Here is a 17,078-nt window from a genome sequence, read left to right on the forward strand (position 1 = left end):
TTGGCAATCTTGCTATCCTATTTAATCTCGAGCTGAATTTCTGAGCCGTATCCTCTCTATTAGCAAAGCTACCTATTTTCGCATCTGAAATACCATCCATCTCTGAGAGTTCCTCCATGACCCTATCTCTGTGAGCTCCTCCAGCTTTACATCTCATTGAGATCTTAGCGCACCTCTAACTCTGGCCTCTAATGCATTCCCAATTCCTTCATCCCTCTATTTGTGGCCTTGCCCTCAGCTGTCCAGGCCCTAACTTCTGAAATACCCTTCCTAAATCTATCCACCTCTCTTTCCCTTCTTTAAGATGCTCCTAAAAACCTACCTCTTTGAGGTTTTAGTCACCTGTCCTAAATCCTAATTATGTTGCTTAACGTCAAATTTGTCTGAATTTTAAAAAATTCTTTCACAGGGTGTGGACACCTCTGGCTAGGGCAGAACTTGTTCCCAATCTTAATTACCGTTGAGGAAGTGGTGTTGAGCTACCTTCTTGAACTGCTGCAGTTTGAGTAGTGCAGTTACACCCAAAGTGTTGTTCGGGAAGGAATTCCAGGGTTTTGACTCAGCGTCAGCGATGTGTGCCTTTGCAGCTGGTGGTGCTCCCACACATCTGCTGCCCTTGTCCTTCTCGGTGGTAGTAGGTGCTATTGAACTATTGGTGAGTTGCTGCAGTGCATTTTGTATATGGTACACATTGCTGCTACAGTGAGTTGGTGGTGGAGGGAGTGAATGTTTAAGGTGGTGGATGGGTTGCTGATCAAGTGGGCTGCTTTGACCTGGTTAATGCCTCTGTGGGATATTTTACTATGCCAAAAATGCTATATAAATGTAGGATGTTATTCTAACCAATTGCAATAATTGTTTTTGTTATTTTCCAAATGTTTTCCCTAGGGTTTTTATACACCATATTTTTGGTTCTCTATATGATCTGCACACAAGATTGCAGAGTGGGCTTTCGCCTCACTAGATATTTCTGGGCTTTTCCCAGCAGAACTGCCAAACTGCGCTTCTGCCTAATTCTGGAATCCCTTCCTGATGGTGACAACCTAACTTTGATACTAAAATGTTAGCCTTGTGCAGTAACAATGCTTGTCCTGTATTCCACGCATATTAATGCTTGCTCTGTACAGTCTTTATTTGATGTGATGCACCTCATCTCAGCCATCTCAACTTGATTAGAAAGAAACTCCAAGTGGTAAGCGTGACTGGTTTTAATGTTTAAGAACAAACATGCACTCTTTGCTGACTCCATTAGTTATTTTTGGAATCACACATAAAATCCTACCCTTATGCTGGGATCTGACTGTCTCTAAGTTATGACATAATGGTGTGCAACATACTGGTAATTAATCCATTTTCCCTCTCCTTCCTTCCCGCCACAGCATCCACCCCCGCTCCCAGCCCAACACGCTTCCCCTCATCAGATTAGGCTGCTGGCCCCTTCCCAAGGAACCGTTAGCTATCTCCAGCTGGCACTAAAGTGAGGAAGCGCTGAAAGCTGCTGCTGGTAACTCTATGTTTACCAGTGCTACAAGGCTACAAGGTTACATTTCTCAAAAACATATGGACTCTCACAGCTCAAAATTATTGGCAACTTTAGCATATATCTGATCCAACTTGTATCTTTATGACAGCTATGCAGCTTCAGTACCATGACTGAGAAATTTCAAATATGTATTTTAAGGAATCTATTGTATTACGAAATCCTGTGAATAGGGAATAGAAATAAACCACTGCATCTGGAAAACCTCTTAAATGTCAGATTACAGTATCTTCACTGTTGCTAATAGCAAAATGACAGAAGTTAATTTCAAAATGCCCCATCGTTCTCCTCAAGACCTTTCTAGTAACCCTTGATTATTGCAATCCTGAAAATGAATTGTAAGGTACCCAAAAAACAAAATATTGCAGGGGCTGGAAATCTGAAAACATGAATGGAAAAGCTGGAAATACTCAGCAGGTCAGGATGCATCTGTGGAAAATAAGTCAGTCGGCTGACATTTCAGGTCTCGAGTATTTCCGTCTTTTTTTGTTTCGCAAGCTACCTAAACTAGATACATGAATGCTTGTAATTAAAATCAAATACATAAATTAAGACAGCTCAGTGTCATAGCACGTAGGTATATATTAAGTGTTTTTATTCTCACAAAATGCAGTGTACTATTTATTATTTAAAAGCCATTGGGATTCGAGGTGAAAAGTGCAAATTAATAAAGCCAGTAGTTTAATTTTTTTTTTACTGTTTACCCTATTTGATAATGGGGATTTTTTACATGTTAGTTCATATTGAATTACATAAGCAAAGGAAAATTTACCCTCACGGACAGTTGGACAATGCGACAAAAGGCATTGAAATAGGAGAAAGATGAGGAGATAAAGAACTTTTCTTTTCAACAGTAGGATATGTACATACATACAATCATTTTAAATCTGTAAAAAGAAACAGAAATGGCACACTGCTGAGTTATCAATTGATAGGAATTGATGCAAGAAACGATGTTAAATATATCAAGGTTGAATGATAACTCCAAACATTTTTAGACTGGGTCACAAACTCTGTATATCAAAAACCTAAAATGTTCTCTAAGCAAAATCAAGTTCACAAAGTTATTAATTAACCAAAGTTACATTTTTACTTGACAAAAAGGCAGAAAACCTATGGTTATGCAAGCAGTATACCTTACAAGTACTTTTCTTGGAGGAAATAACAAGAATTCACAGGGGAGGAGGAAGGCAATTTCTTATGTCCAAGTCAAAAAGGGTACAGAAGACCCCAAAGAATCTAACATAAGCATCCAGGTTTAAGTATCTAGACATGTAATATTTAGGTTCTTTGAGGTTAATATCTCAGTGGTCCTTGTTAACTTGGCTACATATTTTAATCTTTTTTAGTTTGCTTGGAGGAGCAAATAGAAAAATAGTAGTGTAGTTTAAACCTAGTTAACAGCAAATATATAAATAATCACTTCAGCTTGAATTTTCACTAGGCGGAAAGGGCTCTATGCCTTAGACAAAATAGCGCCAGAGCTGGAATTGGAGGTCCCGCACCCAGAACCCACCATTTTCACGGGTTGGGTAGCCGGCTGGGTGTGGGGGGGGGTAGTGAAAAGCTGGTGTGCGACATTTTTCACAGATCTGCAGTTCAGAGAGGCAGCCTAAAGGGAGGCAATGGCGTAGCGGTATTGTTACAACACTAGTAATTCAGAGACCCAGAATAATGCTCTGGGAACCCGGGTTTGAATCCTGCCTCGGTAGATGGTGGAATTTGATTTCAATAAAAGTCTGGAATTAAAAGTATAATGATGGCCATGAAACCATTGTTGATTGTCATAAAGACCCATCTGGTTCACTAATGTCCTTTAGGGAAGGAAATCTGCCGTCCTACATGTGACCTCAGACCCACAGCAATGTGGTTGACTCTTAAGTGGCTTCTATAATGGCCTAGCAAGCCACTCAGTTGTATCAAACTGCTACAAAGTCTCAAAAAAGGAATGAAAATGGACGGGCCACCTGCACAGACCTAGGCACCAGAAATGACAATGGCAAACTCAGCTCTGTCAACCCCTGCAAAGTCCTCCTTATTGACATATGGGGGCTAATGCCAACACTGGGAATGCTGTCTCACAGGCTAGTCAAGCAATAGCCTGACATAGTCATCCTCATGGAATCATACCTTATAGATAATGTCTCAAACACCACCATCACCATCCCTGGGTATGGCCTATCCCACTGACAGGACAGACCCAGCAGAGGTGGCAGCACAGTGGTATACAATTGGACGGGAGTTGTCTTGGGAGTCCTCAACATCGACTCTGGACCCCATGTAGTCTCATGGTATCAGGTCAAATATGGGCAAGGAAACCCCCAGCTGATTACCACGTATCACCCTCCCTCAGCTGATGAATCTGTGCTCCTCCATGTTGAACATCACCTGGACGAAGCACTGAGAGTGGCAAGGATGCAGAATGTACTCTGGCTGGGGGACTTCAATGTCCATCACCAAGAGTAGCTCGGTAGCACCACTAATGACTGAGCTGGCCGAGTCCTAAAGGACATAGCTGCTAGACTGGGTCTGTGGCAGGTGGTGAGGGAACCAAAAACACGCTTGACCTCATCTTCACCAACCCGCCTGCCGCAGATACATCTGTCCATAACAGTATTAGTAGGAGTGACCACCGCACGGTCGATGTGGGGACGAAGTCCCGCCTTCACATTAAGGACACCATGCATCATATTGTGTGGCGCTACCACCGTGCTAAATGGGATAGATTTCAAACAGATCTAGCAACTCAAGACTGGACATCCATGAGGCACTGTGGGCCACCATGAGCAGTACTATAACACAATCTGTAACCTCGTGGACCGGCATATCCCTCACTCTATCATTACCATCAAACCAGTGGATCAACCCTGGCTCAATGAAGAGTGCAGGACGGCATACTAGGAGCAGCACCAGGCATACCTAAAAATGAGGTGTCAACCTGGTGAAGCTATAACACAGGACTACTTGCGTGCCAAACAGCATAAGCTGCAAGCGATAGGCAGAGCTAAGCGATCCCAAAGCCAACGGATCAGATCTAAACTCTGCAGTCCTGCCACATCCAGTCGTGAATGGTGGTGGAAAATTAAACAACTAATTGGAGGAAGAGGCTCCACAAATACCCCATTCTCAATGATGGGCGAGCCCAGCACATCAGTTCAAAAGGTAAGGCTGAAGCATTTGCTACAATCTTCAGCCAGAAGTGCGGGTGGATAATCCATCTCGGCTCCTCCAGAGGTCTCCAGCATCAAAGACGCCAGTCTTCAGCCAATTCGTTTCATTCCTCGTGATATCAAAAAATGGCTGAAGGCACTGGATACTGCAAAGGCTATGGGGCCAGACAATATTCCGGCAATAGTACTAAAGACTTGTGCTCCAGAACTTGCCGCGCCCCTATCCAAACTGTTCCAGTACAGCTACAACACTGGCATCTACCCGGCTATGTGGAAAATTGCCCAGGTGTCCTGTACACAAAAAGGACAAATCCAACTAGGCCAATTACACCCCATCAATCTACTCTCAATCACCAGTAAAGTAATAGAAGGGATCATCAACAGTGCTATCAAGCAGCACTTGCTCAGCAATAACCTGCTCACTGACGCCCAGTTTGGGTTCTGCCTGGACACTCAGCTCCTGACCTCATTACAGCCTTGGTTCAAACATGGACAAAAGAGCTGAATTCCCAAGGTGAGGTGAGAGTGACTGCCCTTGACCTCAAGGCCGCATTTGACCGAGTGTGGCATCAAGGAGCCCTAGCAAAACTGGAGTCAATGGGAATCAGGGGGAAAACTCGCCACTGGTTGGAGTCATACCTAACACAAAGGAAGATGGTTGTGGCTTTTGGAGGTCAGTCATCTCAGCTCCAGGACATTACTGCAGGAGCTCAAGGTAGTGTCCTTGGCCCACCCATTTTCAGCTGATTCATCGATGACCTTCCTTCCATCATAACGCCAGAAGTGGGGGTGTTCACTGATGATTGCACGTTGTTCAGCACCATTTGCAACTCCTCAGTTAGTGAAGCAGTTCATGTCCAAATGCAGCAAGACCTGGGCAATATCCAGGCTTGGGCTGACAAGTGGCAAATAACATTGGTGCCACACAAGTGCCAGGCAATGACCACCTCTAACAAGACAGAATTCAAGCATCGCCCCTTGACATTCAATGGCATTACCATCACTGAATCCCAATTAACAATATCCTGGGAATTATCATTGATCAGAAACTGAACTGGACTAGCCATATAAATACCGTGGCTACAACAGTAGGTCAGCGGCTAGGAATCCTGCAATGAGTAACTCACCTCCTGGCTCCTCAAGGCCTGTCCACCATCTACAAGGCACAAGTCAGGAGTGTGATGGAATACTCCCCACTTGCCTGGATGAATGCAGCTCCCACAACATTCAAGAAGCTTGACAGCATCCAGGACAAAGCAGCCCGCTTGACTGGCACCACATCCACAAACATTCACTCCTTCCACTCACCACCGAACCACAGTAGCAGCAGTGTGTACCATCTACAAGATGCACTACAGGAATTCACCAAGGCTCCTCATACAGGACCTTCCAAACCCACAGCCACTACCATCAGAAGGCCAAGGGCAGTAGATAGGTGGGAACACCACCACCTGGAATTTCTTCTCCAAGTTACTCACCATCCTGACTTGGAAATATATTGCTGTTCCTTCACTGGTGCTGGTTCAACATCCTGGAACTCCCTCCCTAACAGCACTGTGGGTGTACTTACACCACACGGACTGCAGTGGTTCAAGAAGACAGCTCAACACCACCTTCTCAAGGGCAACTAGGGATGGGCAATAAATGCTGGCCCGGCCAGTGAAGCCCATATCCCGTGAATGAATAAAAACATGTTGCACCTAGGTTTCTGAAACATAAATCGCGGGTTTTAGACATTTGAGGAAAAGGTCTAAACCTGCCAGAGTTATTTGTAGAGGTCCTTTTGGAGAGGTCTGGTCCCCTTTGGAGAGGTGAGGTACCTCTTTGGGATTGTTAAGTATAAACATGAATGTGTGTTAAAAAGTGGATAAAGGTTGTGGAACTGCCAAGCTGTCAAGTCACTTAAATTGCTTTACCATTAAATTTTGAAAAAACACAGCCTGCAATAGAAAAAAATCGACACTTGCAATTTCAATAGATGATGTTGACATAAGCCGGAGTGCCATCCTTTTATTTGTTTCTGTTTGACAGCTTCCACAACCTATCATCATCACGGTGGAGGCCTGCAAGTTCACAGTTTGACTGACAGCTCTAGGTGGTCATAAATAGATTAGCTGTCTTTTGTGTGGGGCTTTGAACACAAATTTTCTTTTTTTTATATAAGGGATTAAGTACTTGAAGGAATTTAAATATATTGAGTGAGCTTTTATCAATTAGAGTGTTTATTTAAATGATGAAGTCTGTAATAGATATTTAGATTGTTTTATTTAGTCTCAGCATGGCTCCTGATATCTGCCCATGGTGGATAATGAATGAGCTGGTATAGGGGTTATAAAGGGCAATGGGAAGAATGGAGGGAATGGGTTGGCATGAGTTGGCTCTAAATTAGCACAGGGGCAGCTGGATTGACTGCAGGGCGTATGGGTGGCTGAACGTTTCCTGGATCACAGGTTCCAAGAGGTAGTCACCCCACAGACTAGGAGTTCCGAATAGCAAATGTGTACCACCCAGAAGAATAGGAAGAGACAGTTAATGCAGAAATCTTCCAGAAGTATGGCTCTCTCAAACCTATACTCAGTATTGAATACCAGTGAGGATGGCAATATCTTTAAAGAGTACAGTTTTGAGCCTGGCACTGTGAGGCAATGGACTGCACATGGGGATACTGCAAACTTTAGGAATGCGGTAATAAAACAAGATTTGATTGTCAGGGGTATAGACAGGCAGTGTAAGAGCTGAATGGAATGTTGCCTCCCTGGTGCTAAGGTAAGAGACATCACTGAGAAGGTGTAGAACATTCTTGCAGGGAGAAGGGGAGGTCCATGTCAGAACTAATGACATGGAAAGAGAGCGATCCTGCAGTCAGTGTTTAAGGAGTTACGAAGGAAGTTAAAAACTTGATATCAAAAGTAGATATAGCTGGATTGCTCCCACTGACATATTCTAGTGAGATAAAAATAGGAGAACATGGAAAGCATGGCTAGAGACATTTTGCAGGAGGAGGGCTTCAGATTCCTGGGACATGGAGCTCAGTTTTGTGGCAGGATGGAGCTGTTCAAAATGGACTGGTTGCACCTGAACAGAGCTGGGACCAACATCCTTGCAGGCAGGTTAAATAGTGCTGTGGAAAAGGGTTTAAAACCAAACCAGCAGGCTATTAACAAGTGGAAACAAGGTACAGAGAAGACTGGGAGAGACAGCTTTAGAAATAATATAATAATACAATAATAGAAAATACAAAGAGGTCTAAGGTTTGGAAATATGTGTGTAAATGCATCTAGTGTGGTTAATAATGTTGGGAAGCTGATGGGGCATATTGCCATGTGGCTATATGATGTAGTGGTGATAACTAAGCTCTGGCTTTAAAAAGGGGGAGGATTGGATGCTTAATATTCTTGAGTATCAAGTTATTCAGGAAGGTAAAAAACAAAGAGGGGTAGCAGTTTTGAACAAGGAAATATCAGTGTTAGAAAGTGCGAATGTCAGAAGACAGAATCTATTTGCTTGGAGTTGATAAACAATAAAGGGATTATTACGCTATGTGGTATATTTTATAGGCTACCAAATACAGGAAGGAGATAGAGGAGCAGATTTGCAAATAAATTATTGAGAAATGTAAGAACTACAGAGTAGTGAAAATGGAATGCTTTAGCCACTCCAATATTGAATGGGGCAGTTATGAGAAGAGAAGGGAAGGAATTTCTGAAGTGTGTTCAGGAGCATTTTCTTGAGCAGTATGTTTCCTGGCCAACAAGGAAGGAGGCAATGCTGTTTCTAGTACTCGGAAATGAAGCGGGTCTAGTGGAAAATGTCAGTCAAGAAGCATCTCAGCAATAGTGATCATTGTATTGTCAGTTTAAATTAGTTACTGAGCAGGACAAAGAGCAATCTAGAATAAGTATGCTCCACTGGAGGAAGGCTAATTTCAGTAAATTGAGGAGAGAACTGGTTTAGGAAAATAGGAGTCAAAGACTGGCAGACTGAAATGTAATAGAGCAATGGGTGGCCTTTGATGAGGAGACAACTTAGTATAGTCTAGGTACATTCCTGAAAGGAGGAAAGGAAGACAGCCAAAGCCCAAGCTTCCTGGAGAATGAGTGAGTTATGGAGCAGGGTAAAACAGGAAAAAAAGGTGCACATTACAGATGTCAGCTTGATAATACAAAGAAGAATCAGGCTGAATATTAAAAGGACAGATAAGAAGTAATAAAAGGAAAAAGAGGGCAGAAGTGACAGTATGAGAATAAAGAAATAATACAAAGGAATACAAAAATCTTCTATAGGGATATTCACAGTAAATGGCTTCTCTAGGAGCAGTGGGATCAATTACAGGCCAGTCAGTTTCTCGATGTTGTTGGTGGGGAGGCTTTCAGGCATAATAACCTGGGAGGAAATTAACAGCCTCTTGGACAAGCATGTTCTAATAGAGAGCCAGTATTGATTTGTTAAGGGCAAATCATATTTGTGTAAATTGATTGGATGCTTGAGGGCACTGCAGTTGCTATGTGTATTATGCACTCTCAAAAGGTGTTTGACAAAGTCCCAAGCAACTGGATTTGTTAGTTCCTCTCATTCTGAACTCACAAGCATCCTGGATTTTTATTGTTCCATCTTTGAAAGGCCTTTCACCTGCCAAAGCAGTAAGCTCTGGAATTCCTTCCTTAAATCTCCCTGCCTCTTATCCCATGGAAAAGACAGGGCAAAAGGGGCAGTAGCAGCATGGATACAAAATTGGCTAAGGGAATAGAAACTTGAGGGTTGTGGTGAATGGCTGCTCTTTGGACTAGTCGGAAGTATATGGTGGCATTCCCAAAGGATCAATAATAGGATCACTGCTGTTTTTGACATACATTCATGACTTTGGCTTGGGGGTTACAAGGCACAATTTCAAAATCTGCAGATAACATGAAACTTGGAAATGTGGTAAGCACTGAGGAAGATAGCAGTAGGCCTCATGAGGTCTAAACAGGCTGATGGAGTGGGCAGACATGACATGAAATTCAACGGAGCAACGTATGAGGTGAAACATTTTGATAGGAAGAATGAGGACAAATAATACAAGCTAAATTGTACAACTTTAAAGAGGGTGCAAGAACAGAGAGATTTGGGAGTGTTTTTGCATAAATTGTTCATGGTGCCAGGACAGGTTAATAAAGCATATAGGATGCTGTCTGGATTTTATAAATAGAAGCACAGAGAACAAAATCCAGGAAGTTATGCTAAACCTACCTAAACACTAGTTCAATAGCAACAACAAGACACTTTAGGAGATTAAGGTTTTGGAGAGGGCTGAGGATTTACAAGAACAATTCCAAGGGTGTGGGATTACAATCATGTGGATAGGTTGGAGAAGCTGGGGTTGCACCACTCAGACCTGAGAAGATTAAGAGGAAGTTTAATAGAGGCACCTGTATCATGAATGGTTTAGACAGAGTAAATAAAGAGAAATTCCTTTCAGTGGTTGAAGGTTTGCTAACTAGAGCATATAGATGAAAGGTGTTTGGCAAAAGAACCAGAGGCAAAATGAGGAAAAGTTTTTAATCATTAGGATTTAGAACGGACTGCCTGATAGGGTGGTGGCTAAAGATCAATGGTAGCTTTCAAAAGGGAGTTGGATAAGTTCTTGAACACCGGAACATGGGAACAGGAGTAGGCCATTTAACTGCTCAAGCCTGTTCTGCCATTCAATGAGTTTATGGCTGATTTGCAACCTAATTCCACATACTTGCTTTGCCCCACATCCCTAATGCCTTGATTAACAAAAATATATCAATCTCGGATTTTAAATTAACAATTTATCTAGCATCAGTTGCTATTTGTGGAAAAAAGTTCCAAACATTTACCACTGTCTATAGAAGTGGTTTCCTAATTTGAAGGAGAAAATTGCAGGCACAAGGGTAAAAGTGGGGGTAGGGGGGTTGGGACTAACTGAACGGCTGTTCGCAAGAGCCAATACTAACTTGATTGATCAAATGCCTCCTTCTGTGCTATACTATTCTATGCTTCCATAAAAGGGGAAAATATGCAAACATGGCAACCTTTGACCATCTATTACTTTGATTGCTACAGGTGAGAAAGGCTTGGGTGTCAGTATTCCTAGTTATAGTTCTATCCTGAACTCCTCCAATGCTCCATTGCTCTGATTATTTGGCTGTAGTTTCCTGCTGATGTTAGCAATTGTGCTGATTTAAACAGCAGTGGTACACAGAACACAAGAATCTGCACTGCAAATATTAGCTGGCATGAGATTCCTTTGTCTGCTGTTTAAATAATGTTAACCTATTGAAATAAGTTGACAAAAGTATTTCATACAAATGTACTATGTGCTTATAAGCTAACTCAAGACTGTTTCCTCGTAGCTTTAGTTTTCCACTATGATTATACATGAATACGAGTTAAGTGACAGCACTATGGCTATGCAAATAGAAATCATAGTTGCAGCACAGAGAATGGTGGGAGAAGCACTGATGGATAATTTTCGAATCTACCACTAAAAATTAAGGAAATTAAATCACAGTTTATTTTAACCAGCATAATTTCTTCTGGAAGGGTACTTTGCCCTGCTTCACCTTTTTCAAATTCTCTTAGGTTCTTTCTGGTATGGACTTATCAGTGCAAAAATCTCTCAGCCATTGACCAAGAGACAGGCTACAGCAGCTTCATAAAACACCCTGCCTAACTCCTGCTGCCCCAATTGTGCCCTCTTGTGGAAGCAGTCAGTGTGCTTGAGATCAGGGATTCAGCGGAGCTGGGGCTCTCAGATGATCAAGTACAGCACTAGGCTGACTGAACTTTTCAGGCTTCTAGCCATCAATGCTCAATGTGCAGCCTTCCAGGTCTCTCTTTTCCAGCCCCAGGTCCTTCACATATTTGGCTCAGCATCAATTTCATCCTAAGAGGTACTGTGCACAAAGCAATTAAATTTAGTGCATATTTCTCTCTTCCTCACAAGTTAAATATGGCTGCAATTCATTGTGTTACGAATCATTCCATCTGTTGATGCAGCTAAAGAGAAACAGAACAATATAAACTGACACAATTCTGCATTTATTATAAAAAATGATTGATGTAATTGTGATCAAATATATTTTTCACCAGAATTATGGTTTTGTTTATGTGGAATCTCAATTTATTTAAAATATTTGGGTAATTTAGAGATGATTTCCAAATAAGTGTATTTCACTTTAAATATAAACATATACCACAGTCTAGAGAATCAGTGCAGCTGTCAATTCCGAAATGTTAACCATAACCTCTCCCTATTCCTTCAACTGAGAATAGTTGCATTATCTTCTCCAACGCCAAGGTCAATAGTTTTCTGGATTGTGACTTTCTCCAGGTACTACTCATTATGTTTTTAGGTTTTAAATAGATATTTTCCTGGGGTTCAATGAATCACATCACTCCCATATGCAGATGTTGCTTCCAATAATCCAGCATGAAGCTTCATCTTAAAATAACTCATAATGAATTAGGGATCAAACACACAACTTCTTCACTACGTTTCAACTGACTGGTTCTAACATGTGCCTTCCATGTGATCTTTCTCAAATTTACACACAGCAAAAAGACATAATAAAATGTTCCAAGACGCATCACAGGGCCAATATTAAGCACCAAACCATATAAGGTGATATTAGGGCAGAAAACCTAGAGCTTGGTACAAGAGATTGGTTTTAAGAAGTATCTTAAAGGAGGAAGGTGAGGTGGAGAAGCGTAGGGAGACTATTCCAGAGCTGAGGACTGCGACAACTGATGGTATGGCCTCCAAGGGTGGAGTGATTAAAATCAGGGATATTCTAGAGGCCAGAATTAGATGAGCGCAGATATCTTGGGAGTTGTGGGCCTGGAGGAGATTACAGGGACGGGCAAGGGCAGTGAACTCAGATGAAAGAAAGCATGATGAGTTGAGATGGAGGTTGAAATCATCGGGGATGAGATGTGGTTCAGTGCAGGGGCTGAGAGAAGAAAACAGTGAAGATATCTTGTTGAAAAAAATGATTGTACATTGGAGGGCAGTAGAGAACATTGATTTTGAATGAAAAGTGAGACAGTCAAAGGAGGAGAAAATACCAAAGGAGTAGGGGGTCAAGCCAAGGTGTGATTTGGTGATAAGTGCCACACCGCTCTATGTTGTTCTTGACAGGGCAAATGGTGGAAGATATAGTAATGAGGGGGAAATGTGCCATTGCGCCCCCAGTCAGGTTTTTGTGAAGTCCAGGATGTCAATACAATCATTCACAATAAATTCATGGCAAGTGAATGGGTATTGTGGAGGGAGATATGTAAAGGTGCCATAAGAGGAGGCTAAGTTCACAGAGTCAGCAGTGGGAGGGGTGAGTTATACGGGAAGGAGATTGGCAAGATTAGCCCCCAGCAGCCCTACTGGGCATGAAGATCAATGAGAGAGTGGGATAGGGCAATTGGGGTTGCTGTTCAGAACGAGCCATCACCATGCCTTGATGAGCCCTTTGGAGATGCCAAGAGAGGCATCGATGGAAGCTGTAGGCTTATCTAAAAGGTGTCAAGCCTGGGACAACAGCAGGAGAGCAGGGCAATTGATAGTTCCGTAGATTGCTGCTTAGGTTATAAACCGATGACTTTATTAAAAAGTAAAATCAATAACAAAGCTGAATGGTAGATTTACGGTAGTTACAGGCTTACTTATTATCCCTTCTTGAACACAGAAAAATAGAAAGAGAGAAGTCAATACCAATACATCATGGCCAAAAACACTTCAGTTTGGTCCCACTCTTCTAGATTGGAAGTAAATATTCTCGTTAATATCCCTTTGATCAATGTATTTTCCATAGATCACCCAGTCTTTTATTTACAGACTCTATTCAGTTAATTGGCAATTTCTACTTCGGCTGCATTTTGCTGAGAGGATCTTAGGCACACTTTTCAAACCCTTCAGGTGCTGCTATAGACGTCAAACAGTGTTAGCAGCAAGACAACTATGATAACATTCATAGTCTTGGGCTTTTAAATTGATTTTCAGCTAAAATCCAATTTTGAAAAAATGCAGGTTACATCTCCAGAATGGTGAGATGCAGAAGCAATAGGAAATATATTTATACTTGTTTTCAGATAGTAGGAAAATGTGTTAAGGAAATAGAACAAAATAAAGTCAGAAAAGCCCAAATTTAAAATAAAAATTGCAACATTTGAAAAAGTAATCAATGGGAGAAATAAAAGGAAGAGATGGCAAGAAAACCAAAAAACATTATTGCAGCATCTCATCGTCTCAGAAATATCTCAAAGCGCTTCATATACAATTAATTATTTTGAAATGCAATGAATATTATATGGGTAAACATAGTGTCATTTTGCACAGAGCAAGACCTCAAATAGGAATGAGATGAATGATCAATGCTTTGTTTTTGGTGGTATTGGTTGTGGGATGAATGTTGGCCAAGACACCAGGAGATCTCCCTGTTCTTCAAGCATTGCAATGGGATCTTTTACACCCACTAGAATCATCAAAACAAGGAGCAAATACATTGGTTTGATACTTTATCTAACTTATGGCACCTCTGACAATGTGCAATGTCTCTCATTACTGCAGTGTAGTGACAGATTAGATTGTAAGCAAAAGTAAAAGTAAAGAAATATACTTGAGTTTAGTAATATAGTTTTTTTTCTTTTAAAATTACATAAAACTTCTTTTTGTGAAGTTGTATGATGCCAGCAAAAGAACACATTGGCATCTTGGGTTTGCTCATATACCTATACATTTGCTAGAGGCAGCTTTTGGATAAGTGTCACAACTCTGGTGGTTTATGTGGTCCAGTCAAATGGGTGTGGGATGGGTCTTCCCTAAAATTTGACCATAGGAAATGAAATATAATAGAAGGAAAGGCAGAAAAAGAACATCAGAACCATCAATGTTCACCCTACACCGTACAACCTAGTGCATCACCTGCCTGTGTTTGACTAATTTATTAGAGTTCGTTGAGAAGTAACAAGCAATGTGGATATAGGGGAACCAGTAGATGTGGTGTACTTGGACTTCCAAAAGGCATTTACTAGATTACCACATCAAAGGTTACTGCACAAAATAAGAGCTCAAGATGTAGGGGGTAGGATATTAGCATGGATAGAGGATTGGTTAACTAACAGGAAGCAGAAAATAGGGATAAATGGGTAATTTTTGGATTGGCAAGATTGGAGTGCCACAAGGATCAATACTGGGCTCTCAACTATTTACAATCTATATCAACAACTTGGATGAAGGGACCAAATGTATGCTTGCTAAATTTGCTGATGGCAAAAATATAGGTAGGAGAGTAAGTTGTGAAGAGGTCGTAAGGACTCTGCAAAGGGACATAAATAGGTTAAGTGAGTGGGCAAAAATTTGGCAGATGGAGTATAATGTGGCAAAATATGAACTTGTTCACTTTGGCAGGAAAAATACAAAAGCAGCATATTATCTAAATGGAGAAAGATTTCAGAATTCTGCAGTACAGAGGGATTTGGGTGTCCTGGTTCATGAATCACAAAATGTTAGTGGTTAGGAGGGCAGATGGGATGTTGCTATTTATTGCAAAGGGAATTAAATATAAAAGTAGGCAAGTTTTGCTATAGTTATGCAGGGTGTTGGTGAGGCCACATGAGTACTGGGTACTTCTTATTTAAGAAAGGATATAACTACATTAGAAGCAGTACATAGTGTTGCTTGACTGATTCCGGGGCTGAAGGGATTATTTTATGAGGAGAGATTGGCCAGGTTGGGCCTGTGTCCCTTGAAGTTTAGAAGAATGAGAGGTGATCATATTGAAACACATAAGATCCTGAGGGGATTGATCGAGTGGATGCTGAGAGGATGCTTTCCCCTTATGGGAGAGACTAGAACTAGGGGACACAGTTTAAAAATAAGGTGCCTCCCATTTAAGACAGAGATGAGTTTTTTTTTCTCTCTCAGAGGGTCATTAGCCTGTGGAGTTCTCTTCCCCAGACAGCAGTGGAGGCAGGGTCATTGAATTTTAAGCTGAGTTAGATAGATTCTTGATTAACAAGGGAGTGAAATGGTATGGGGGTAGACAGGAAAGTAGAGTTGGGATCACAATCTGATCAACCGGGGTCTTATCAAATGACGGCGAAGGCTTGAGGGGCTGAATGGCCTACTCCTGCTTCTAATTTGCATGTTCACATGCCCAATCTCTGGTAATGTTAAGTGCTGGGTAAGCTAAAAACATTGTAGCCAGTTTCAGCAGAAACTCTGGGAAATCTCTTCTGCAACCTCCTACTGTAACTAAGAAAGCTGCAGAAGGAATGCATACCCATGACATAGCAGTAGATGTACTGAATTGATCCATTATATTGGCATGTAGATAACAATCATACTGGGGTCATATACTAGCATAAGCCAAACTTTGGGTGGTGTGCTGCTACTGAAATTTACTGCATTGGCTCTGCTTTTCTGTGGGCACTTTGAGTATTCTAGGATAACAGTGTAGCTTGTCTATTATATACCTGTCAGGTTAAAGCCAAACTGCCTCAATTTAACTACCTACAGACTAAGGTTGTACTTCATACTTTCAGGTTGGTATGTGAACAATACAAGGTTAATATCAGAGTAACATAAATGTACTTGACCTCCATGTAGCAACATCACTGCAATATTATTTTATTTTTCAATTTGGGTGCCCAAGCTGAAAACTTTTAATAGTTTAAGATCCAAACATGTAATCAAAGAATTTAATCATGAATGAAGTTCTCAAAATTGCCTTTACATCTTCCTCTCACACATGGCTTCCGGACTTGTTACTTACCATAGACTTTCCATTGCTTAATCTAATTGGAAGTAATGCTGGACCACTTTAAAAGACTGTGGGGCTCATTGTTGGGTCATTAATTTCAATAAGTGTAATTTGTACATGGCTGAATGTTTAAGCTAGCTGCTAGTGGATTTACTACTTTCCTAAACTTGTGCGTTATTGCTTTGGCAATAATTGTGTAGATATTCAGCCAAGTATATTTACCAGTAGCCAACAGGAACTGGCTAAGTGCTTACACTTTCTGACCTGAATGCTTAGTTCTCAAACAGCTCCTTGTAAAGATATTGGTAGTTATTCTCAACTTTTCTAGTATTTGTTACAACACAACAAGCAAGTTGAGTTTAGCTGCTAACAAAAGGCAATCAAGCACTTTTTGTTTAGTTAACTAGCACCTTCCAATGAGAAAATAAAATGTTATTCAAACTGTTAGATACAGCTTAATCTGGGTTGATACCAGGCAAACTGTCCAGGCATTGACAGTGTGCTGGAGTACTGTGGACCCGCCTGGTTCAGATATCAGATTCCCAGGTCTGTCAGAGGATTGACTTGATTCTGAGCAGTCGTTGTCAGATGGGTCATCCCAAACAG

At 41.3% G+C, this 17,078-nt stretch overlaps 1 protein-coding gene across 8 annotated transcripts in view; it reads right to left on the reverse strand.

The window, feature by feature from the left end:
• The window catches only part of c13h12orf4 (chromosome 13 C12orf4 homolog), a 91,311-nt gene that overhangs the window by 25,527 nt on the left and 48,706 nt on the right, over window positions 1-17,078 (reverse strand). The gene's annotated exons all lie outside the window — the stretch shown is intronic.

This window comes from Carcharodon carcharias, chromosome 13 (genome assembly GCF_017639515.1).
Source record: "Carcharodon carcharias isolate sCarCar2 chromosome 13, sCarCar2.pri, whole genome shotgun sequence".
Lineage (NCBI taxonomy): Eukaryota > Metazoa > Chordata > Chondrichthyes > Lamniformes > Lamnidae > Carcharodon > Carcharodon carcharias.